The sequence below is a fragment of the Lagenorhynchus albirostris genome, chromosome 17, assembly GCF_949774975.1.
Source record: "Lagenorhynchus albirostris chromosome 17, mLagAlb1.1, whole genome shotgun sequence".
NCBI classification, from domain to species: domain Eukaryota; kingdom Metazoa; phylum Chordata; class Mammalia; order Artiodactyla; family Delphinidae; genus Lagenorhynchus; species Lagenorhynchus albirostris.
In genome coordinates, this window is record NC_083111.1 from 47,485,998 (window position 1) to 47,510,858 (window position 24,861).

General features: G+C 41.4%; 1 protein-coding gene across 6 annotated transcripts in view; it reads right to left on the reverse strand.

The window, feature by feature from the left end:
• The window catches only part of NCALD (neurocalcin delta), a 432,659-nt gene that overhangs the window by 182,936 nt on the left and 224,862 nt on the right, over nt 1-24,861 (reverse strand). For 4 of the 6 annotated variants that reach the window (XM_060127588.1, XM_060127587.1, XM_060127590.1 and 1 more), the window contains one exon: nt 3,548-3,597. The gene's annotated coding sequence lies outside the window, so the exon portion shown is untranslated. Of the gene's footprint in view, nt 1-3,547; nt 3,598-8,900; nt 8,959-24,861 lie in introns of those variants that run through there. The other 2 variants (XM_060127589.1, XM_060127592.1) reach the window with 2 other exon arrangements.

A 24,861-nucleotide genomic window follows, 5' to 3' on the forward strand; every position in this document is an offset into this window, starting at 1 on the left:
TGTGTGTGGATGGGTGGGATGAAACTTATTTAGTTACTTCGAGTTGTAGTTTGCTTGAAGGCAACAAGCAAGCATTTCTGATTTGTTCTCCTTTTATTTGGTTTGATCCTCTATGCCCAGCTGCTGTGTTGGTTTCAAAACTCTCCTGTTGTAGTGGACACACCCTAACGTGACTGCCCAGTGAGACCCGCCCTAGGATGATCCCCTCCCCTTGAGTGCAGGCACAACTTGTGACTTGCTCCCAAGCCAAGAGAATACTGCAAAGCCATAGGGGATAGTCACTCCCTTGATTAGGTTACACTATGTAAGTCTCCGTCCTAGCAGACTGGGGTCAGAGATTCTCCTGCTGGCTTTGAAGTCAGCTGCCACGTTGTGACAAGGCCTGTGAGAAGCAATCAGCCACATGGCAAGGAATCCTGAGTGATACCTGGGAGGTGAGAGCACCGCAGGTGACAGCCAGCAAGAAAACAAAAGGCCTCAGTCCTACAACCTCAAGTGAATCCCACCAACAACCACGTGGAGCTAGAAGAAAAAAAAATCAGGCTCCAAAAAGGAACACAACCCAGCCAACATCTTGATTATACCCTCATGAGACCCTAAGCGGAGGACCCAGGTAAGATACACCCAGATTCCCAATCCACAGAAACTGCAGGGTAACGGTTACATGTTGTTTTACGCCACTAAATTTGTTATGCTGTTAAATTTGACAATCCACTTCGAACTCCAATAACAATTATTCTTGCAAAAAAGGTTTGTGTTGCCAGTACTATTTTCTTCCTCCGTTTGAGGACAGCAGAAATATAACCTAAAGCTTTATAGATGTGTACCCCTCTGTCCAATTCAAAACTTTAATGCAGGGCTTCCCTGGTGGCGCGGTGGTTGAGAGTCCGCCTGCCAATGCAGGGGACATGGGTTCGTGCCCTGGTCCGGGAGGATCCCACATGCCGCGGAGCGGCTGGGCCCGTGAGCCATGGCCGCTGAGCCTGTGCATCCGGAGCCTGTGCTCCACAATGGGAGAGGTCAAAACAGTGAGAGGCCCGCGTAACACAAAAAAAACAAACAAACAAACAAAAAACTTTAATGCAGAATATAATTCTCCATGTATGAGTCTCAAAACATAAATTAGCTGAACTCAACATTTTTCAAAAAACTATTATCTTGGCACTTGAAAATTGGAGAGTATACCTTCAAACCAGTTTTTTTTTTAATGTGCATACTTCATTATTTTTTAGAATAAAGTTTTTAGTTTTGAAAGTTTCAGATTTGCAGAATTATTGTGAAGCTAGAACAGAGAATTCTTGTATACCCCGCTCCCAGTTTCCACTGTTATTACATCTTACATTAGGGTGGTACATCTTTCACAATTAGTGAACAAATATTGATACATGTTTATGAACTAAACTCCATACTTTATTCACATTTCCTTAGTCTCTACCTAATGTCCTTTTTCTGTTCCAGGATCCCATCCAAGATACCACCTTACAGTTAGCTGGCCAGTTGACTTAGGCTTCTCTTGGTTGTGACAGTTTCTCAGACTTTCTTTGTTTTTGATGACCTTGGCAGTTTTGAGGACTATTCAGGTGTTTTGTAGGATGCACCTCTATTGAAATTTCTCTTATGTTTTTCTCATGATTAGACTGGGGTAATATGTTTTGGGAGGAAGATCACAGAGGTCAAATGCCATTGTCATCTCACATGATGTGAAGGATACCTACTATCAATATGGCATATCTCTGTTAATGTTAACCTTGACTACCTGGCTTGAGGTAGTGTTTGTCAGGTTTCTCTATTGTAAGTTACTCATTTTTAAAAAAAAATCTCACTCCCTTTCCATACTGTGCTCTTTGGAAGAAAGAAACTCTGTGCAGCCCCATCCAGAGTTATGCTTTACCTCCCATATAGCAGAGTATCTACATACATTATTTGGAATTTTTCTGCATAAGAGATTTGTCTATTTTCCTCATATATTTATCCAATCATTTATTTATATCAGAATAGATAGTTATCAGATTTGGGTTATACCTCAATACTAGTTATTTATCTTGTGGTTCAAATTGTTCCAATTTTGGCCACTGGGAGAACTTTTAGTTGGCTCCTATATCCTTTCAACATACATTGTGTCACAGTCATCATTACGAGATTTTGTTTTTGTTTTACCTTTTTTCTTTTAGTACTTTTTGGCACTATAAGATACTCCAGGTTCATTTTGCATATTTCTTGCCCCAGTCCTCAATCAGCCACTTCTCTGGTTCTTTTTATTGGGAAATAATATTGAAACCAGGATTTGAGTGGTAGATATATTTATTGCTACTAGAGCATTATTGCTTCTAGGCTAAACCAGTTTTTCAATCTCTAAATCTGGAACCTCAAAATATCCCTATATGTTTAATATATTTTAATTTATTCAACAAACATTTTATAGAGATCACCACATGCCAGGCATTATTTTAAGCATTTTGTAAATATTCACTCATCTAATTCTTGTAATAACCTCATAACAACAACAACAACAAGAGAGGTAGTTTTAATTAGCCCAATTTGTGGATGGAAAGCCCCGGGCACTGAAAGGTTTGGACCTGTGACAAAAGTCATGAAGCTAGTAAGTGGCAGAGCCAGGACCTGAACCCAAGAATCTGGCTCCAGATTTGGGGCACTAACCAGTGCACCACATTGCCTCACACTAGTGAGGACCTCAAAGAGCATAAAATTGATGAATTAATTAATCCACCCATTCATCCTCCAATAAATTTCTATTATGTGCCCATTAGGTGCTAAACTCTCTGCTAGATGTTAATTGGTGCTTAATGCCATTTGAGATACTTCTTGGACTATGGCCCAATTTAAAATGGAAGAAGAAGCTGTTGTAATATGCCCCTTGAGAGGACTCTGGCAGCTGCCTGGGATGAAGATGGTACATGAAAAACACTCCACTAGGTGGCTGCAGATATACTTTATTATGCTATGGGCAATATTCAAGAGTGATAAGCAGTGCCTTATTTATTTAATTTCTATCCATTATCCTTTTCACAAATTTTAAAGAGAGGGTTTATTATCTTTCCTGTATATGAAACTCCCATTATTTTTCCATAAATTTATTTAGTTATTTATTTATTTTTGGCTGCATTGGGTCTTCGCTGCTACGTGCGGGCTTTCTCTAGTTGTGGTGAGCGGGGGCTACTCTTCGTTGTGATGTGCAGGCTTCTCATTGTGGTGGCTTGTCTTTGTTGTGGAGCACGGGCTCTAGGCACACGGGCTCAATAGTTGTGGCTTGCGGGCTATAGAGTGCAGGCTCAGCAGTTGTGGCTCATGGGCTTAGTTGCTCCGCGGCATGTGGGATCTTCCCGGACCAGGGCTCGAACCCATGTGCCCTGCATTGGCAGGCGGATTCTTAACCACTGTGCCACCAGGGAAGCCCCCAAACTCCCATTTATTATACTACTATTCACTGATAAAATATTTGAATGAAACTGTCTCTGGTGAAAACCACTGAACAAAACTGAGATTTCCATTTACAGCGACTGAAAGAAAATTTAAAATGTATACTTACTTTATGACTGTCGCTAGTGGGTGGTTCCAAGGGACCAAAGCTGAGATGATCTAAAAGAAAACAGGCAAAATAAATATGTTGAATGAAAAAATCTTAAAGGATTTTTTAAAGGTCATTTATCCCCACATATTTACTGGCAGAACTCCGCGAGGCATCCCACGACTTGGCCTTAGTTATCAATAACCCCTTTGGGGAAGGGAGTGCAAGTGGGGTAGAGGTAGAGCTCTCCAGAAAGGACTTGCCTAGAAAAGGCATCAGAGGCAGAAATGGGGAGTCTGGCATTGACCTCTTGTTGATATTTATAAACTCCTTGGAAGAGAATACAGATCCAAGGGAAGGGACAGTCAGGAACACGGGTCTTCATTTTGCACTTCAGAACAAGCACCAAATGAGCCTCCTTTTAGATGTACCAAAGTTTAGGTACATTCCAAAAAGAATTAGCAGACACAGTGTCATAATGTAACAATAAGAAATCACGATAAATAGGTCAATAAGTGAGAGTAATGTATTGGTTAGATTCATAGTTCAGAAGAAAGGAATGATCAAAGTTGTTAGCCAGGAGGAGGCTGTATGGGAGGGAGCCTGTGAGGAGTGCGGCTCAGTGTATCTGACTGAGAAGGCTAGGAGGAAGGGGGTGTGGTCTGCTGAATCCCATCGCCAACGGACATGGGGAGGGGGTGGTCTCTCAGATTGTGTTTCTTGCATTTATAACCTCTCTTTGAGAAAAAGTGTATTTTAAAACTCTGGGAACACTAGTTTTTAGACAATCTAATTAGTCTACCTACTACAGTTTCAAAACTATCAACAGGGTCAAAGCCCTCTTGGGAGATCTGTAAAAAAAAAGAAACAAAATTCCCAACTCATATCATTTAACTCTTAAATATCAGAGTGTTACCTGTATTAGGAATAAATACCAAGAAATGCAGAATTTGGGGGTTTCTAAAAATCCTCCTTTTTATTAAAAAGAATCAATTGTAGTAATTCGAGAAGAAAAGATGTTCCAACTGACATGTTAGAAAAAAATAATATTCCACCAATTTCTGTGTATTTGATGTTGTACTAATCATTGCAAAATGCATCTCAGTCAATAAACCAAGGACTCATATTCCTCCAAGCATTTAACAGGGAACTGAACACAGTTAAAGCAAAACTAGGAACTTTACCAAAGAGTTAAGAGATTTGTCCCTTTGAACATAGTTAGAGGCGATATATTTCAGTGGTAAGGACCCTCAGGCAATACTGAACCTCTGGATGTACCATAAATAGTAGTTGTTATGCTATTTTTAGTTCTGGCAATATAAGAGTTCTGATGTAAGACAGATTCTTAATTTTTTCTTACTACACTAATCTGTACATTTTAATAATATAGATATTTAAAAGATATTTTGGCTTAATATAATGTAATCTTTCCAAGCATGATTTTTTTTAACTAAAACAAAAAATCTGTGAAATGGTTTTTGTATATTTTCCTTTATCTCATAGTTACTTTGTTAACATATAAGCGCATTACAATTTGAAAAGTGATATTTTAGGCTTTTCCACTGTTAAGATGTGGGATTAAGTCAAATGAATTCACAGTGTTTTACATTTTAAAATATATATAGTTCACTCTGTTCCAGAGCTTCAGATTTTACTGAAAACAAAACAAAACACAGATGCTGACTTAAAGTGTCAAGGTGAATAAATAAGCAGTTTACCAGAGCTGACCAGACATAGGGCCCCAAAGGCTTTCTTTAGTGTCAGAGTGGACAGGCCATTAAAAACCAAGCCTGTCACTGGCATCCAAGTCAGCTGGGTGAGACCAGGAGAAGAGGACACCACCCAAGAGCTATCAAAGCTCTGCCTGTTCTCTATGCCACTGGACAAGTCTCACTGATTTGCTCACAGAGGCACACTGAAACAGCCTATCTTACCTATTTTTTCCCAGCGATTGATAAAATGATGGAGGTGGGGTGGGAGGCGCAAGGACACATGGGAAAGCAGGTGTAAATAATCCACAGGGTGTATATGCATTGTTTATATAATAGCTGATTTCACTGAAACAGATACAGAAATTTTGTAGACTACATGCATATCTTGCTAATTCAAACGATCATGTCAGGGAGACAAGGGGATAAGGTGGAAAGAACACAGGTGTGGAAGTCAGGAATCCTGGGGTCTAACCCCAGTGTGGCCATTAGTTAGCAGGGGGCTAACTTTGGAGCAGTCACTTAGCATCACTAGATCTCTATACTCCGAGAATGTATGTAATCACTCTAAAATCCCTTTTGACATCCATTTCAAGTTGGTTCTTAACTTTTCCTTTAAGATCTCTATCAGGAAGTTTACTGTTTATGAACAAATGCATACGGCCAGCCAAATCAGCTTTTTCAGAAGGCTGAAGTGAATCCTTTTCTAATGGTGACAGCGTTTAAAATAGTCACCGTATATATTTTGGTTTGCATCCACAAACTTCAAGGTCTATGATATGAAAGTCTGAAAACATTTGGATAAAAACTGCTTTAAAAGGTTTTAAATGTTATATGAAGATATTGTACAGTTACCAACACCACTTAACCATTATTTCTAACTACCTGGTCAGTCAGCCATTCCATCCATTCATGCTAACAGCGAATGAAATGGTTTCTGATCTTAGTGTTGGTATCTAATTGTTTACCCAAAACATGGCATTTTCACTGAGCAGTGTATCCTGACAAGTACTTATAAATAGAATCAAATGGCTTTTTACATTTCATTTTAATTTGATTTAATAAGTCTAGTAATTTGAATTTCAGCATCTAACCCTAACTTTCCTCTGGAAGTGAAAAAGGCTTAATATTTATTCATTTAGAAAAAAATGTACCGTGCTCCAAAACACAGTTCAACTGGAAACAGATGATGTTCATCCTCTCAGCGGCACTTAGCATAAGCTAAATATATTCACAGCACAGCTGACCATTTATAAACCCAGCTACCATCACAACCAGAGAGCTGTGTCAATGGCAGTCCATTCACTGGTCTGAAGTAAAAAGCCATGAATCCTGCTAGGGTGGAGGCCACGTCTGAACATCGTGCAATCAACACTGGCTCTACTTTACACAAATGTTTAATAAAAATATTTTAAAGCACTTCATTGTCTTGTTTTCTACTTTTAGACTGAGTACTTAAATGAGGATTAATTTAGTACTTTCCACTTCAGGAAACATGGACGTTAAGTATGGAGGCAGCAGATTTAATAGGAATCCAGTTTCCCTCAAAGGACCATTGCTATTGCCCCTGTTTCTCACGGCACAACCTCACTTGGGCTAGGTGCTCTCCTGAGCTTCCTTCAGATGCCATGATTCATTCTGGTGCCATGACTCTGGGGCTCAAGTTGTGAGGAATAGATATTTTTCTCATTTCTTTCTCAGACCTGGTCGTAAATTCAAAAAGCACGTTATGAGAAAATAAAAACAATAATAGCACAAAGAAACCAACCTGATTCCAGAGAAGAGAGATCCACTAAATAGGGGGTTAGAGAAATGTCTTATTCAGCTAACTGGTCAGTCAACAACAGAGAACTGATGAGTGCAGGAATTCCAGGCCACCTGCGATGCCCCTCTTGGGAGAAAGGCTGGCTGGCTCACAAGCAGAAAAATACAGTCATCCAATAGCCACACATAAGGGGTGTGTGTTTATCCATTCATTCAACAAACACTAATTTAGCATCCACAGTGAGGCAGGGGGTAGCCCTAGAAATGAATGACATGACTTCACCCCTAAGGGGCTCACCGGCTAGACAGGGCAAGCCAGCTAGTCACTTATGACAGACAAGTAAGCAAATAAACTAATCAGAATGGGAGCAGTTGAATGACAGACTCATCCAAACATGCATACCTGATCTGAACAGCACCTCCACACACTCCTCACTCCTTCCTTTCCCTGTCTTATGGTCGTTCTCATTAGTGATTTGTCATTAGCCCTGTTGCCACTTGATGTCATCTATTTATTTGTTTCTGTTTGGTTGTCTGCCCCCCCCAACTCAGGTATGTCCTTGATTTCTTGGGTTCACTGAGGTAAACCAGCCCCCAGAAGAGAAAATGACACCTAGTAGTTGCTCAGTAAATATCTGTTTACTAAATGAATGTATGAGTGAATAAACATAGAAGTTACTCAGAAAAAGGAATGACTGTCTAGGAAGATGGGAGGAAATGAAGTTGAGTTCTTATAAAAGGCAATTAAATTTTGACAAAGAGGAAGTTGAGAAGTCAGTTGAGAGAAAGTGGCTTAGCAGGTCTTCAGAAACACCCAGCTATAGGTCTGTGGAGAACAATAGGTAGTTTTGTCTGTCCAGTGTCCTGTCCTCAAGGCTTCGGTGGGGCGGCCAACCCCAGACTTCACTCTTCTTACCACGGGGGAGGGCCCAAACCCGAGCTGGGCCATCTGAACCTCCCTCGTGGGCATTCAGGGGCGACAGGACAAGAGGCTGTGCAGTCAGCAGTGCAGCACCTCACAGGATGGTTTACTCACTCGTTCTTGCTTTGAAGACCCTCAGTTGCCCTGGTTCCTGCAGGCCCCTAAGGCCTCTTCCCTCAGTCAGCTCTTCCCTCAGTTCTATAAGCTATTTTTTTCAGGCTCCAGTCAGTAATTGCCGTTTATTTCTGTTAGTCACATCCAAAGCTCTCTATGACCACAGGATCTGATTAAAGATGAATGTGGTTTACAGGGACTCTCAGGAAAGAATTTTTCTCGAACACTGACCATGTGCAGGTACTGAGCTAAGCTCCCTACAGGAGTTATCCAATTTAATCAACAGAACCATCTCTATGGGTGCCCATTCCCACTTTAAAAATGAGGACTCTGACGTTTACAGACGTTAAGCGTCTGAGCTTAGCTCAGAAGGGCATAGGTGAGCTGACTGAGGTAGGCAGGGCCCAAAGGGAGTTTGGATTTTATTCTGAGTGCAACTTATTCTCCCATTATTCCCATAAGAAAACACATCAAAGAAAACAAACCTAAAAAAACAAGGAACATATTTTAACAAGTATTTTCATGTCTATTAATGCCGAAGCAGCTGACAAAGTGCTATACTCTTGCAACGCTGGGCTACAAATTGAATGACGAGCCAGGAACCGACTGGAAAATGATCCTGCAAAAAGCTTCACACGGCAACCATTCTATGAATCCTTAGCAGATAAGAATTAAGAAATAGACAATCTCTCCAAGATCTTACGAGGTAGACGATGATCCGCATTTTATACAAGGAAAATGAAGCTCAGAGGGGTCCATAGCTAATTAGGTGGAAGAACCAGAACTATGACCAGGCTTGTCTGACATCAAATCTCAGTCATAACCATAATGCCACACTTCCCCCAGATTCAATTTAATAAAATACCATGTTGTTTGATCAACATTACTGAAGAATTATGTAAGCCTCCTGCACCACAGAGATTCTGTAAAAAAAAAAAAAACTTTAGAATATATACCTTGTTGGATGAAAATTTTTCACATTTTCTGCACTTTGTATACCAAATGCCCATGTTAGTCACATGAATATGACTGATCCCATGTTGCCCTCATGCACTTTGAAATGTAAACACCTGTTTGCTCCGAAAGGAAATGGGCCTATATTACAGACTCAGAACACTGTATTATTATTTTAGTTTTCTGTGTTTGATTTTTTTCCTGTCTCTTTATTCACTTTGGAGACTTTATTTCTTGCAATTTTCAGTCTGACTGCCTCTTGAAACTTCTCCCTGGATAGTAACATGCTATTTGTTACTCACTTGGGATTAAGAAACCTGACCACTTTGTTTGTTAGCATTCTTAGTAAAAGAAGAATAAAGAGAAGCCAAGCAAGGAATATTAAATGCAGAAACAAAGGGCTGTGGAAGATAATGTGGCCTGGGGGCCTGACTTCAAAGGGCAGGCCTGCAGGGTGTCCTCAGAGGAGGGTAGGGAATGAGCTAGAACAGAGAGCAGAGGCCAGACCGTGTAGGACACGGATCATCCAGAAGGTTCTTCTGAGTTGGCAGTTTATAACACAGGGCACACTCTTTTATGGGAACAGCATTTTACATGGTGGTTGGGTTGTCAAACCATTCTTTAAAATCTTATTTAATCTCTTATATACAGGAAACGTTTTCCCCTTGATTCTATGAGAAAGTGAAATAGGAGCGAGAAATCAGAAAGTCAGGTAAATATTGTAACGCCATAGGCTCTAAAAGAAAAAGGAGGAGGAGAGGCGAAGGAAGGAGGGAAAGAAGGGAGGGAGGGAGCGAGGGAGGGACGGGTGTTTCCTTGTACGGGGGGTGTAGGAGGGCAGATCCAGGTTTGTGGTGTCTGAGCTTACACAATTAGAAGCCCTTTTTAAATAAGTACAAATTATAAAACAAAATTAAATATAAATGGGGATATTTTTTAGAATAAGAAAAGTATATTATAGAAATTACAAATTTTAATAACTGAAAAATAGCTTAGCATAATAATATATGTTTAGTAATTGACTACCAGATACACGTATATATGGAAGTGACTGTAAAATCGCATAAATGTATCTTATTAAGCCCATATAAAATGTGTCCCCAACTCCGCTTCCCCTGACTGATCCCCAAAATGCTTCTGGCTATGCCAACACCCCTCCACGTGAGGGTAAAGGCAATCACAGTGGAAGGAGACAGTGCTCTTAACCCACTGTAGTTAAAGTCTCCTTTGAAAATCTTACTAAAACACGTGACCAAGGAAGCCCAAGGCTAGGGTGCCTCAAGCATCCGAGCTCAGGGTAGATCCTGTGCCTTTCCCTCCTCCATGTCCGCCCTATTCCCGTCATCAGAGGGCCCTCTTCGTCTCGTGTCACCACAAGAGGAAGCAGAAAAGAGTCCATGCTCCTGCTTTAATCAGTCAGGAGAGCTCGGGTCTCCTGATCCAGACTCATCAAAACGTGCCGCCTCCCACAAGGCACACAAGGGAAGCTGTGCAGCAAGACGATTAGCAACATGGATCCCACTGGAGCTTTATGGAGTCTTGGCTCTACATCTTCTCTCTGAGACAGTCATGAAAATAGCTGCGTCCAAATCCTCCTTCATCAGCACCCGTGTGCATGTGTGGGGCACGGGTGTGTCCCTCTGCAGCCAGGACGTCAAGTGCTCTGGCCATGGCTTCAGCTTTTCCTATTCCAGGGAAGTGGTGACACGGCTGGTCTGGCAGCCTTTATTTGTTTCTACTGCAAAGCTTGTACAACTCCTTTTTTGCAGGTTTTGCCAGTGACTTGGCCTTCTGAACTGGAAGCTCCTTATCAGTGTCATATAATCAGGAGCAGGTTGTGCCCCCAGCATCAGTGTTTCTGGCATCACTGAGCCTGAAATCAGCCTGGATCATTCCACCAACTTTCTTTATGGGTCTTGGGGTCAGCCGGCCCACGGGAGATTCAGTACTATCTGTATTCCAAGGATCAGTGAACAAGCGAATGTCCACCCCAAGGTGAAAAGGGCATTTACTACCTAGTGGTGATTTGGACCTTACATGAGAACCTGGTCGATGACCTAGAGCATCTCTGTTACCTGAGGTTTGGGTAAGAAGCCAGAACTCCTCCCTTAGAGCTGGGCTGGGCCCTTGTCCACAAGGCTGGCTGGGTCATGCTGCTGGTCCTAAAGCACCCTGTGTGCATCTGAAGTCAGAAACTCTGCCAGAAAAATGGAAAGCGGAGTCGGGGAGCAGAAAGAACTCAGGGCCGGGGACTTGAGTGAAACGTGTGTGACTCTATGCCCTGAGCTGTGAAACAGTCACAAACATTATTTGGCAAGAAATACGAACATGCATGACTGTATCTCCTAACAGATGTCTCACATAACAATTAATGATCTTTCTTTTCTTCCTCTTTCTTTCCTTTCTCTTTCTTCTGTTTTTGATTGGTTGGTTTTTGCTGTCTCTTTTTTCTTTTTAGCACAGCTCCTCTCATTTGTGGGTACAGGCAGGTCCCATGCAGAACATGTCACATACATTATCTCTTTTATTTCACGTAACAGTCCTAAAAAGGAGGAATCATTGCTCTTATTTCACACATGAGGGAACAGAGGCTTTGGGAGGTGACAGCTATATTAATGGGTATGCCAAGCCTGTTCTATTAGGAACACTCAGTATCTTTTTCTTGATAGACAGATGCCATCATAGGCTAGAGTAGAGGTCTTTCCTTTGGCACCCTACGTTACATCCTGCCCGCCACTCTGCTTTCTGCTGCAACTGGAGGACTGGTGGAGGGGGTGCAGACTCCCCTGGGGCTGACAGTGCTCTCCTAGGTATCTTCCAACTTTCTGCCTCCAGTCCTTCCCCAGTGCTGAGGCCCTACAGTCTGCATGTGCAGCCAGGAAGCACAGGGGACAAAAGCTCCAGGATGGTTCTCAGCCAGGGGAGAACGAGACTGGATGGATAAATGCCCAGCTGTCCTCCTTAAGCAACTCCCAGAGACAGTCTAAAGTAAACACATCCCTATTTGCCTACTCAAATGCCTGCCTCAAAATTTGCTTCTGGAGGGGAAATCAAACTAAGACATCTTCCAATGATCCCCTTAATCCCATTTGCCTTGTTAGCAGACCTTCTGCTTCGATGTACATGCATTTTATATGGCTATCAAGCTTCTCAAATGAAGGAATTTCTTTCCACTTTTTTTCATTAACCAGTCATTTCCCTTAACTACACCGCCTTTTAAAGAAAAAGGGATGCAAGAGAAACAAGCATGTTATAAACATCTCCCTCTTCCTCTGCTCGGAGTCCTGAAGCCCAGGCTCAAAGTCCCATTAAGAGGAGAGCTCATCAGAGCTACTGACAACACCTCCTACTTTGTTCAGGTGGGAAGCAGACACCTGAACATACTGTAATAAAACAAAACTTAGGGCTTCCCTGGTGGCACAGTGGTTGAGAATCTGCCTGCCAATACAGGGGACAGGGGTTCGAGCCCTGGTCTGGGAAGATCCCACGTGCCGCGGAGCAACTGGGCCCGTGAGCCACAACTACTGAGACTGCGTGTCTGGAGCCTGTGCTCCGCAACAAGAGAGGCCGCGATAGTGAGAGGCCCACTCACCGCGATGAAGAGCGGCCCCCGCTCGCCACAACTAGAGAAAGCCCTCGCACAGAAACGAAGACCCAACACAGCCAAAAATAAATAAATAAATTTTTTTTAAAAAGAGCTAAAAACAAAACTTAAATAATAATCTGACAAGTTAATTAGTTAGAAAATATTATTTTGCTGTCAGATATTTAGGCATAAATCAGAGGCAGTTCATATAAACGACTCTAAGGTTTACTTTTACACAAAAAAGCTATCTAGAATTTTTCCCCTTGGCGCTGTTAATTTTCTATTACCTAGAAACAGTATTAATAGCAACACTTTTTCTTCCATCACACACACACACACACACACACACACACACACACACACACACACACACACACACACACACACACACACACACACACACACACACACCCGTTGACCCTCACACCTGCTAAAAATCAATGATTCTGGATCTCCATCCACTAGAAGTGGCGAGACTTTTGCTTGTATCCCCACCCTGACCCCGGACCACTGCTGTAGGCTGAATCATGGCCCCTCAAATATGTCCTAATCCCCAGCACCTGTAGGTGTTATCTTATATGGCAAAAGGGACATTGCCAATATGATTAAACTAAGGATCTTGAGATGGGGAGGTTATCCTGCATCATTCAGATAGGGCCAGTGTAGTTACAAGCGTCCTCATGGGACAGAGGCAGGAGGGTCAGAGTCAAGGGAGAAGGCAGTGAAAGCAGAGGTTGGAGTGACACAGTCAGGAGCCAAGGAATTCCAACAGCCTCTAAAAGCTGAAAACGGCAAGGAAATGGATTCTCCCCTCAGACAGAGCCTCCAGGAGGAACCGGCCCTGCTGACATTTTGACTTTAGCCCACAGAACTGATTTCAGACTTCTGACCTCCGGAACTATGAAAGAATAAATTTGTGTTGCTTTGAGTCTCTAAGTTTGTGGTGCTTTGTTACAGCAGCCATAGGAAACTGATAGGGCCACCTTTTCATTCTGCTACTTCATTTCTATGCTAACCTAACCAGCACCCCTTTGCTCCCCTCCCTAAACCTACACACTACATCCAAATGAGAAATCAGAGAGTAGTTTTCCTCCTCATCAACCCTGAATGACATGTCCTGGGTGTTGGAGACCTCACAGCACTAGGAACCCTGTACCATGAGGACAAGAAACACTTGCATACAAGGGGTAAGATGTACAAAAACAATCAGATTAGGACAGCAGTCAGGGCTACAAAAAAGGATTTAGGAGTCATTGGCATATGGGTGATGGTTGAAGTCAAACCACAGCTATGCCACATAAATATATGATAGCGGCCTTGGTAGAACTAGGAAGTGGATAGGGGGTTTAGTTTGCAAATGATACCCTATCAGAGATCCACAGAAAATTAACAAAAGAAAATGTGATCTGGAGTATAATTTTTACAAATTTTTCTTGAGCTGAAATGCAATCTCAGATAGCTGATGAAGAAGATTATGTCGCATTTATAGAAAAGCAAGCCTCACAGGAAGCTCTTGAGTTCTGTTATTAGGCACAAGGATACAAATATAGTTCCTACCCTCAAGGAGATCACAGATAATTTCATTATAATGTAATTTGTGGTATGATAATGGCATCCCCAAGTGTTACAGGTGGGGGAGGGGACAGTTGGTCCAATTTATGGACTGAAGAAAACCCTACTGGAGGAAGGAATAACTAAGAGGAGTTTTGAAGGATGAAAAGAACAGGGAGAGAGAGGGGAACATTCAAGGCAGAAGAAACTGCACAAAATAGTGGAGGTAGTTAAATGAATATGAGTAGATGAGTTTGCCCAGGAAGATAATGCATAATGAAAAAACAAACAAACAAAAAAAACAGGAGCAAGGACAGAGCCCTGGAGAAGAGGAAGGATTAGAGAAGGCAAAGGAAAAGAACCCCACGAATTAGTCCAAAAAGAAAAAGAGGAGCAGGAGGGAAGTCTGGGGGAAAAAATCGATGAGGGTAGAGAGCTTCAGGTAGGCAGGAGGTGAGGAAATAACTGCTAAAAGGACCAGAGGAAGCCATGAGGGAATTTTCACAGAGCGGATTCACTGGATGATGTGAGTAAACACCGGATTGCAAGGGGCTTTCACGTAAACGGAAGTAACGAAGTAGAAGTCGATGCACCATGTTCCGTCTGCCCTTTCCAGTTTCTCGGTTGAGACAGGAATGAGAACCATGCCTACTCGTCAGCTTTTTAAACTTTGGAGACCAAAATAGGCTTCATAAGCCGGCACTGAAAAGAATAGATACGATTTAAATACACAATGAGAAGATAAGAATCAACTTGGACCATCCTCGTCAGACTAAGGCAAAGCTAAAATAAGTGGAAATATCACCACAAGAACAGTGGGGCAAGCTGGCTGGGGAGAAGAAAAACGTTTTAAAAGTATGAGACTACATATTAAAAAAATTATCAAAGAAGTCTCAAATTACAGATCCCAAGAAAAAATAAGGAGATCTGGAAGCAGATGAACTAGAGAAATAAGTGGGAATAAGTTATGAAGTTTAAGACAAAGTAGATTCTACATCAAAGGGGAAAAATAATTAAACAAAATACTATGAAAACTACAAGGTAAAAAAATAAAGGAGGAAAGCTCATCTTAATTGATGAGGTGTCTGGAATGCAGACTAGTTTTAACCAGGCACGCTTTTGTAAATCACACAGAAGCTAAATGCACACAAACCAGTGGTGAGTGTTACTAAGTAGGTTCTTAGTTCTGAAGAATTAAGACACAATGATAAAGCAGAAGACAGAGGAATATTTTAAAAACCCAATTTCGGGCTTCCCTGGTGGCGCAGTGGTTGAGAGTCCGCCTGCCGAGGCAGGGGACGCGGGTTCGTGCCCCGGTCCGGGAGGATCCCACGTGCCGCGGAGCGGCTGGGCCCGTGAGCCATGGCCGCTGAGCCTGCGCGTCCAGAGCCTGTGCTCCGCAACGGGAGAGGCCACAACAGTGAGAGGCCCGCGTACCGCAAAAAAATAAAAAAAACAAAACAAAAAACCAATTTCTACAGTCACTTTCAAATTTAGCAAAAATTTCCTAAGGACTGACCTAAGGGGACAGAATTACATTTACATAATAGCATAACTTAACAGCAATAAACACAAAATGGAAAATTGAGTTTAAGGAGGATGTTAAAATGTTCTTTTCATGCAACCCCAGTGGCCAGATAAGATGTTGATGGATCTAGTATAAAAGTTAAGAGCTTAAAACCCACAACAGAAAACAAGTGATTAAAATGGTCAAGGAAAATAAAGAACAAGAGGAAAGGAATCATTCGTAGTGTCAAATGCTGTCAAACAAGCCCAGTACAATGGACACTGAGAACTAATCATTCCAGTTAGCAGGACAGAGGTCACTGGGGACCTTAACAAAAGGTTATGGTAGCTTTCTGGTTACACATATCTGGATAATCTTGTGAAGAAAAGATCAAAATTGTACCATCAGGATGGGCAGGCAAAGAGCACGATCCAACTCAGTGTTGTCATTTCTAATCATTTTCTGATAGTAATTTCTTTGCTGAACAAGCAAAGAAATAATGGTTAAATTTGCAAGTGGCAACAGAAACATGCAACAAGTAATGCATCCTGAAAAAGTCTAAATAATGATAATGACCTACAGTGTATCCTCAAGCCTGAGGCTGAGGTCAGACCTTCACCTTACGCTGAGCACAGGCACATGACCCCACAGATCCCTGGTCATTACCTGTGATCACCAGTGACTGTCTGGCCTTACTGAAGGGCTGGGTCATCTTTGTATTCACTTCTGAAAGTCAAATAATTAAATCTTTTTTAAAATTAATTTTTTATTGAAGTAGAGTTGATTTACAATGTTGTGTTAATTTCAGATGTACAGTAAAGTGATTCAGTTATATATGCATATTATATACATTCTTTTTCAGATTCTTCTTTATTATAACCTTCATTATAGGTTAACAAGATATTGAATATAGTTCCCTGTGCTATATAGTAGGTCTTTGTTGTTTATCTATTTTATATATAGTAATGTATGTCTGTTAATCTCAAACCCCTAATTTATCCCTCCCTCCCTCCCCCTTTCCCCTTTGGTAACCATAAGTTTGTTTTGTATGTCTGTAAGTCTATTTCTGTTTTGTAAATAAGTTCATTTGTATCATATTTTAGATTCCACATATAAGTGATATCACATGATATTTGTCTTTCTCTGACTTACTTCACTTAGTATGATAATCTCTAGGCCCATCCATGTTGCTGCAAATGGCATTATTTCATTCTTTTTTACAGCTGAGTAATATTCTGTTATATATATATATATATTTACTGGTATATATATATATATATAGGTATTATTATATATTGTTATATATTCTTTACCCTGTCAACGGACATTTAGGTTGCTTCCATGTCTTTGGTATTGTAAACACTGCTGCTATGAACATTGGGGTGTTAAGAGTTTTCTCTGGATATATGCCCAGGAGTGAGATTACAGGATCATATGGTAACTCTATTTTCAGTTTTTTAAGGAACCTCCAGACTGTTCTCCATAGTGGCTGCACCAATTTACATTCCCACCAACAGTGTAGGAGGGTTCCCTTTTCTCCACACCCTCTCCAGCATTTATTATTTGCAGACTTTTTTTTTGATGATGGCCATTCTGACCAGTGTGCAATAATTAACTCTTGCCCTGTCCTTACTCATTCAAAGGATGAAGTATAACATGCAGGTGATGACATTATATACCTAGTTAAATCTGGTATCTACCAGTGCTTGCATTTGACCAGGATTCCCAAGGAGAGGGAGAAAGCACATTTTCACCACTACACAAGGCAAGCTTTTTCTCTGTACCTTGATGCCAGAAGAAAAATTCTTCTGTAATTGCATGCCAGGTCACTGATTGGCTGTTAATAATTGTTCAATGCATTAATGAAGGGATAGGAAAGAGGAGTGCAACCACAGCACAAATTAGTATAAGCAAATGAAGGTCTTTCCCACAATCTTGGTGAAGATGGGTAGCACTTTACTTAATGTTCCACTTTTTCAGTGTTAGAGAAACTTATGGATTCAGATTAATTGAAAGGAAAGCACATCTTAATTGATGAAATGTCTGAAATGGAGACAAGTTTTAAGGGAGGCACACCTTTGTAAATCACACAAAAGATAACTGTACACAAACCAGTGGCAAATGTTACTAAGTAGGTTGTCTCCCCAACCCTTTCAATGACTTAGATAATAATTATTTTTAATTAATTCTTTCTCTTTATTTGCAAATAGGAGATTCTAAAAGCTTTAAGTAGCTTAACTTTTCTCCTCATCACCGTTCTGGCTGACAGAAAAATTTGCTTAGCAAAGCCCCTCTTCTTAGTGAAAAAAAAAAAAAAAAAATTAACTTCTGCTTAGCCCTGTCTGAACAACTACAAATTCTGATTTAATTAATGATGTTCTGTAATAATTAAATTTAGTATATTTACCAACATATAACCTGGCAGTCTCACTGCATCAACAATCCTGACAGAGAGAAACTAATATTGTGGAATACCTGCCATTTGCGAGGTAGTTTCCGTTTGATGGTGTCATTCGATCCTCATGACAATTCCATGAAGCACCTACTATTATCCCTATTTTACTGATGCTGAAACTGAGGTTCAGAGACGTGAAATAATGGCCTCATGATCAGACAGCTGGTAAGTGGCAGCGGCCAATATGACCCTAGGTCAGTCTTACTTTTTTTTTTTAACATCTTTATTGGAGTATAATTGCTTTACAATGTTGTGTTAGTTTCTGTTGTATAACAAAGTGAATCAACTATACATATGCATATATCCCCATATCCCTTCCCTCTTGCATCTCCCTCCCACCCTCCCTATCCCACCCCTCTAGGCGGTCACAAAGCACAGAGCTGATCTTCCTGTGCTACGCGGCTGCTTCCCACGAGCTATCTATTTTACATTTGGTAGAGTGTATATATGTCAGTCTTACTTTAAAACCTATGGGTACGTTCCTCATCACACTGTAAAATAAGATCCAATTCCCTGGGAGCCAATTCAGTGCATAAAAGGAGCTTTTAGGAGAGTGGCAGTCAGCATGCATTTATTGCTATTTTTTCATCACTTAACATTCTTTTCAAGGTTAAAGTTGTACTCTTTGAACACTTAATACATATCTTAAGGGCAGCAGGTTTTGTTTCATTTGCAATTTTGAGAGCAGTACCTGGAAGAATATTCTTGACTTGGCATGTTGAGATGAATCTCAAATACTTCTAGAAAATTAATTATTAAGGCAGAGATCCAGGGAAAATTGGTTGCCTTGGGTAGCAACAGGAAGGGATTAGGTTCGATATCAAGGAGTACTTCCTGACAATAAGACAAGATAAGCACTGAGATGAACCAAGGAAATTTAGTGACACTCCTGGATGAAAATATATAACAATCATTAATCCATCATCTGTCAGAGGAAATGTGTATGGAAGCAAAAAGATGATCCATTTTAAATGACCCCGACATGCCCTTATCAAATGTTGACACTAACAGTTAAAATACAAATTGTTCTGTGTTCTTTTATGGGATGGTCAGTCAGGTGTGGCCATAAGTGGAAACATAGGAGAGGCTCAGGAAAACAAAAGTTTATTATATTCACAGGTCCTAAGAACAGGAAGCACACTAGGCCATGCAGGGCTCCATGGGGAAGCCTCAGGGTAGCTGGGTGGTCAGGAGGCAGAAAGCAGGAGCAAGGGGGATTGGCCAGAGCCTTTATAGGGGTTTCCACGGGAAAGGCAAGGCAGGGGAAAATAAACAGTTCTAAGATTGGTTAGTTTGAATAATTCCTGCAGGTGGGGCTTTAGGCTCTATATAGGGGTGGTCTCTGGTTGCGTGGTAGCAGGCCCTGGGATGATTTAGGGGAGGGGAAATACTGGCTTGGTGTGAATTTGCCAGATGCAGGAGATTAAGACTTTGGATTGGTTAGTTTTCATATCAAAGGTATGATCCCACTGACCCTTTGCTATCTCTAAGAACTGGGTAGCCCAGGGAGGGGCAATCTCTCCCCAGTCAGAAAGGTTTTTAAGGTGTGAAAACATCATAATATATAGAAAATTAAAACTTTAGGCCAGAGACAAATATACTAAAAAGCACTAGATGTTTGAATCTGGATAGAGCTCCAGCATTTGTTTAACCTGCAATGTGACAGCCTTTGTCTCCCACTGAGCCTGTGCAAACAGCAGTAGGCACAGCTGGTTTGGGTAACTCAAGAGAGCAAACACAGTATAATGAACACGGCTGTTAAGCCAACAGACAGTTCAAACCCAGAATGAGACAAGATCTAGGTTTGAACAAAAGTATTACAATATATTGGACAAAGTTCACAGAACCTAATCTGGCAGCTGCAGGATGGAAAACACAGAAGAAAGCTGAAAGGTCTGTAAGTTAACGGCACATCACAAACAACAGCCAAATCCCCATTGCTACAGAGAACACATTTGATAGATCCAGAGGCTTCTGAACAGAACCCATCTCCAAAGCTATAAAATATTTTAAGATAAAATATTACAAATGTTATTTACAAATGCTTTTTTAAGAAGAGGGGAAATACCAACTTTTCACCAACAAACAAGGTCAACACATTTAAGAGTTTATCCTTGGAGCTTCAAGATGGCGGAAGAGTAAGAAGCGTAAGAGTAACACACGTTCCTCCCCACAAATAGATCAGAAATACATCTACATGTGGAACAACTCCCACAGAACACCTACTGAATGCTGGTAGAAGACCTCAGACCTCCCAAGAGGCAAGGAACTCCCCCACTACCTGGGTACGGCAAAAGAAAAAACAGAGACAAAAGAATAGGGACGGGACCTGCACCAGTGGGAGGGAGCTGTGAAGGAGGAAAGGTTTCCACACACTAGGAAGCCCCTTCGTGGGCAGAGACTGTGGGTGGCGGAGGGAGGAAGCTTCGGAGCCATGGAGGAGAGCGCAGCCACAGGGGTGCGGAGGGCAAAGCGGAGAGATTCCCACACAGAGGATCGGTGCCGACCGCCACTCACCAGCCCGAGAGGTTTGTCTGCTCACCCACCGGGGCGGGCGGGGCTGGGAGCTAAGACTCGGGCTTTGGTCGGATTGCAGGGAGGGAACTAGGGTTGGCCGCGTGAACACAGCCTGAAGGAGTTAGTGCTCCACGGCTAGCCCGGAGGAAGTCCGGGACAAGGTCTGGAGCTGACAAAGAGACAAGAGACTTTTTCTTGCCTCTTTGTTTCCTGGTGCGCGAGGAGAGGGGATTAAGAGCGCTGCTTAAAGGAGCTCCAGAGACTGGTGCGAGCCGCGGCTATCAGCGCGGACCCCAGAGACGGGCATGAGACGCTAAGGCTTCTGCTGCCACGACCAAGGGGCCTGTGTGTGAGCACAGGTCACTATCCACACCCCCCTTCCGGGAGCCTGTGCAGCCCGCCACTGCCAGGGTCCCAGGATCCAGGGACAACTTCCCCGGGAGAACGCACGGCGCGCCTCAGGCTGGTGCAATGTCACGCCAGCCTCTGCCACCACAGGCTCGCCCCGCATCCGTACCCCTCCCTCCCCCAGGCCTGAGTGAGCCAGAGCCCCCGAATCAGCTGCTCCTTTAACCCCCGTCCTGTCTGAGCGAAGAACAGAGGCCCTCAGGCCACCTACACACAGAGGCGGGGCCAAATACAAAGCTGAGCCCCGGGAGCTATGCGAACAAAGAAGAGAAAGGGAAATCTCGCCCAGCAGCCTCGGGACAGCAGATTAAATCTCCACAATCAACTTGATGTACCCTGCATCTGTGGAATAACTGAAGAGACAACGAATCAGCCCAAAGTGAGGAGGTGGACTTTGGGAGCAACGATATATTTTTTTTCCCCTTTTTCTCTTTTTGTGAGTGTGTATGTGTATACTTCTGTGTGTGATTTTGTCTGTATACCTTTGCTTTTACCAACTGTTTTAGGGTTCTTTGTTTGTTTTACTTAAAATTTTTTTCTTCATAATTATTTTTATAACTTTATTTTATTATAGCTTCTTCTTTCTTTCTTTTTTTGCTCCCTTTTATTCTTAGCCATGTGGATGACAGTCTCTTGGTGCTCCAGCCAGGCATCAGGGCTGTGCCTCTTAGGTGGGAGAGCCAAGTTCAGGACACTGGTTCACAAGAGACCTCCCAGCTCCACGTAATATCAAACGGCGAAAATCTCCCAGAGATCTCCATCTCAACACCAACACCCAGCTGCACTCAACGACGAGCAAGCTACACTGCTGGACACCCTATGCCAAACAACTACCAAGACAGGAACACAACCCATCCATTAGCAGAGGGGCTGCCTAAAATCATAATAAGGCCACAGACACCCCAAAACACACCACCAAACGTGGACCTGCCCACCAGAAAGACAAGATCCAGCCTCATCCACAAGAACACAGGCACTAGTCCCCTCCACCAGGAAGCCTACACAACCCACTGAACCAAACTTACCCACTGGGGGCAGACACCAAAAACAACGGGAAGTACGAACCTGCAGCCTGCGAAAAGGAGACCTCAAACACAGTAAGTAAAGCAAAATGAGAAGACAGAGAAACATACAGCAGATGAAGGAGCAAGGCAAAACCCCACCAGACCTAACAAATGAAGAGGAAATAGGCAGTCTACCTGAAAAAGATTTCAGAATAATGATAGTAAAGATGATCCAAAATCTTGGAAATAGAATAGACAAAATGCAAGAAACATTTAACAAGGACCTAGAAGAACTAAAGAGCAAACAAACACTGATGAACAACACACTAAATGAAATTAAAAATTCTCTAGAAGGGATCAATAGCAGAATAACTGAGGCAGAAGAACGGATAACTGACCTGGAAGATAAAATAGTGGAAATAACTACTGCAGAGCAGAATAAACAAAAAACAATGAAAAGAACTGAGGACAGTCTCAGAGACCTCTGGGACAACATTAAACACACCAACATTCAAATTATAGAGGTCCCAGAAGAGGAAGAGAAAAAGAAAGGGACTGAGAAAATATTTGAAGAGGTTATAGTTGAAAACTTCCCCAATATGGGAAAGTAAATAGTTAATCAAGCCCAGGAAGCACAGAGAGTCCCATACAGGATTAATCCAAGGAGAAACACGCCAAGACACATATAATCAAACTATCAAAAATTAAATACAAAGGAAAAATACTAAAAGCAGCAAGAGAAAAACAACAAATAACACAGAAGGGAACACCCATAAGGTTAAGAGCTGATCTTTCAACAATAATTCTGCAAGCCAGAAGGGACTGGGAGGACATATTTAAAGTGATGAAGGAGAAAAACCTATAACCAAGATTACTCTACCCAGCTAGGATCTCATTCACATTTGACAGAGAAATTAAAACCTTTACAGACAGGCAAAAGCTAAGAGAATTCAGCACCATCAAACCAGCTTTACAACAAATGCTAAAGGAACTTCTCTAGGCAGGAAACACAAGAGAAGGAAAAGACCTACAATAACGAACCCAAAACAACTAAGAAAATGGGAATAGGAACATACATATTGATAACTACCTTAAATGTAAATGGACTAAATGCTCTAACCAAAAGACATAGGTTGGCTGAATGGATACAAGAACAAGATCAGTATATGTGCTGTCTACAAGAGACCCACTTCAGACCTAGGGACACATACAGACTGAAAGTGAGGGGATGGAAAAAGATATTCCATGCAAATGGAAACTAAAAGAAAGCTGGAGTAGCAATTCTCATATCGGACAAAATAAACTTTAAAATAAAGACTATTAAAAGAGACAAAGACACTACATTAGGATCAAGGGATCAATCCAAGAAGAAGATATAACAATTGTAAATATTTATGCACCCAACATAGGAGCACCTTAATACATAAGGCAAATACTAACAGCCATAAAAGGGGAAATCGACAGCAACACAATCCTAGTAGGGGACTTTAACACCCCACTTTCACCAAAGGACAGATCATCCAAAATGAAAATATATAAGAAAACACAAGCTTTAAATGGCACATTAAACAAGATGCACTTAATTGATACTTATAGGACATTCCATCCAAACACAAGAGAATACACATTTTTCTCAAGTGCTCATGGGACATTCTCCAAGATAGATCATATCTTGGATCACAAATCAAGCCTTGGCAAATTTAAGAAAATTGAAATCGTATCAAATATCTTTTATGACCACAATGCTATAAGACTAGACATCAATTCCAGGAAAAAATCTGTAAAAATAACAAACACATGGAGGCTAAACAATACAATACTTAATAACCAAGAGATCACAGAGGAAATCAAAGCGGAAATCAAAAAATACCTAGAAAAAAATGACAATGAAAACACGATGACCCAAAACCTATGAGATGCAGCAAAAGCAGTTATAAGAGGGAAGTTGATAGCAATACAATCCTACCATAAGAAAAAAGAAACATCTCAAATAAACAACCTAACACTACACCTAAAGCAATTAGAGAAAGAAGAAGAACAACAACAAAAAAAACCCCAAAGTTAGCAGAAGAAAAGAAATCATAAAGATCAGATCAGAAATTAATGAAAAAAACAGTAACAAAGATCAATAAAACTAAAAGCTGGTTCTTTGAGAGGATACACAAAATTGATAAACCATTAGCCAGACTCATCTAGAAAAAAAGGGAGAAGACTCAAATCAACAGAATTAGAAATGAAAAAGCAGAAGTAACAACTGACACTGCAGAAATACAAAGGATCATGAGAGATTACTACAAGCAACTATATGCCAATAAAATGGACAACCTGGAAGAAATGGACAAATTCTTACAAAAGCACAACCTTACAAGACTGAACCAGGAAGAAATAGAAAATATAAACAGACCAATCACAAGCACTGAAATTGAAACTGTGATTAAAACTCTTCCAACAAACAAAAGCCCACGACCAGATGGCTTCACAGGTCAATTCAATCAAACATTTAGAGAAGAGCTAACCACCTATCCTTCTCAAGCTCTCCCAAAATATAGCAGAGGGAGGAACACTCCCAAACTTATTCTATGAGGCCACCAGACAAAGTTGTCACAAAGAAAGAAAACTACAGGCCAATATCACTGATGAACATACATGCAAAAATCCTCAACTAAATACTAGCCAACAGAATCCAACAGCACATTAAAAGGATAATACACCATGATCAAGTGGGGTTTATCCCAGGAGTGCAAGGATTTTTCAATATATGCAAATCAATCAATGTGATACACCATATTAACAAATTGAAGGAGGAAAACCATATGATCATCTCAACAGATGTGGAGAAAGCTT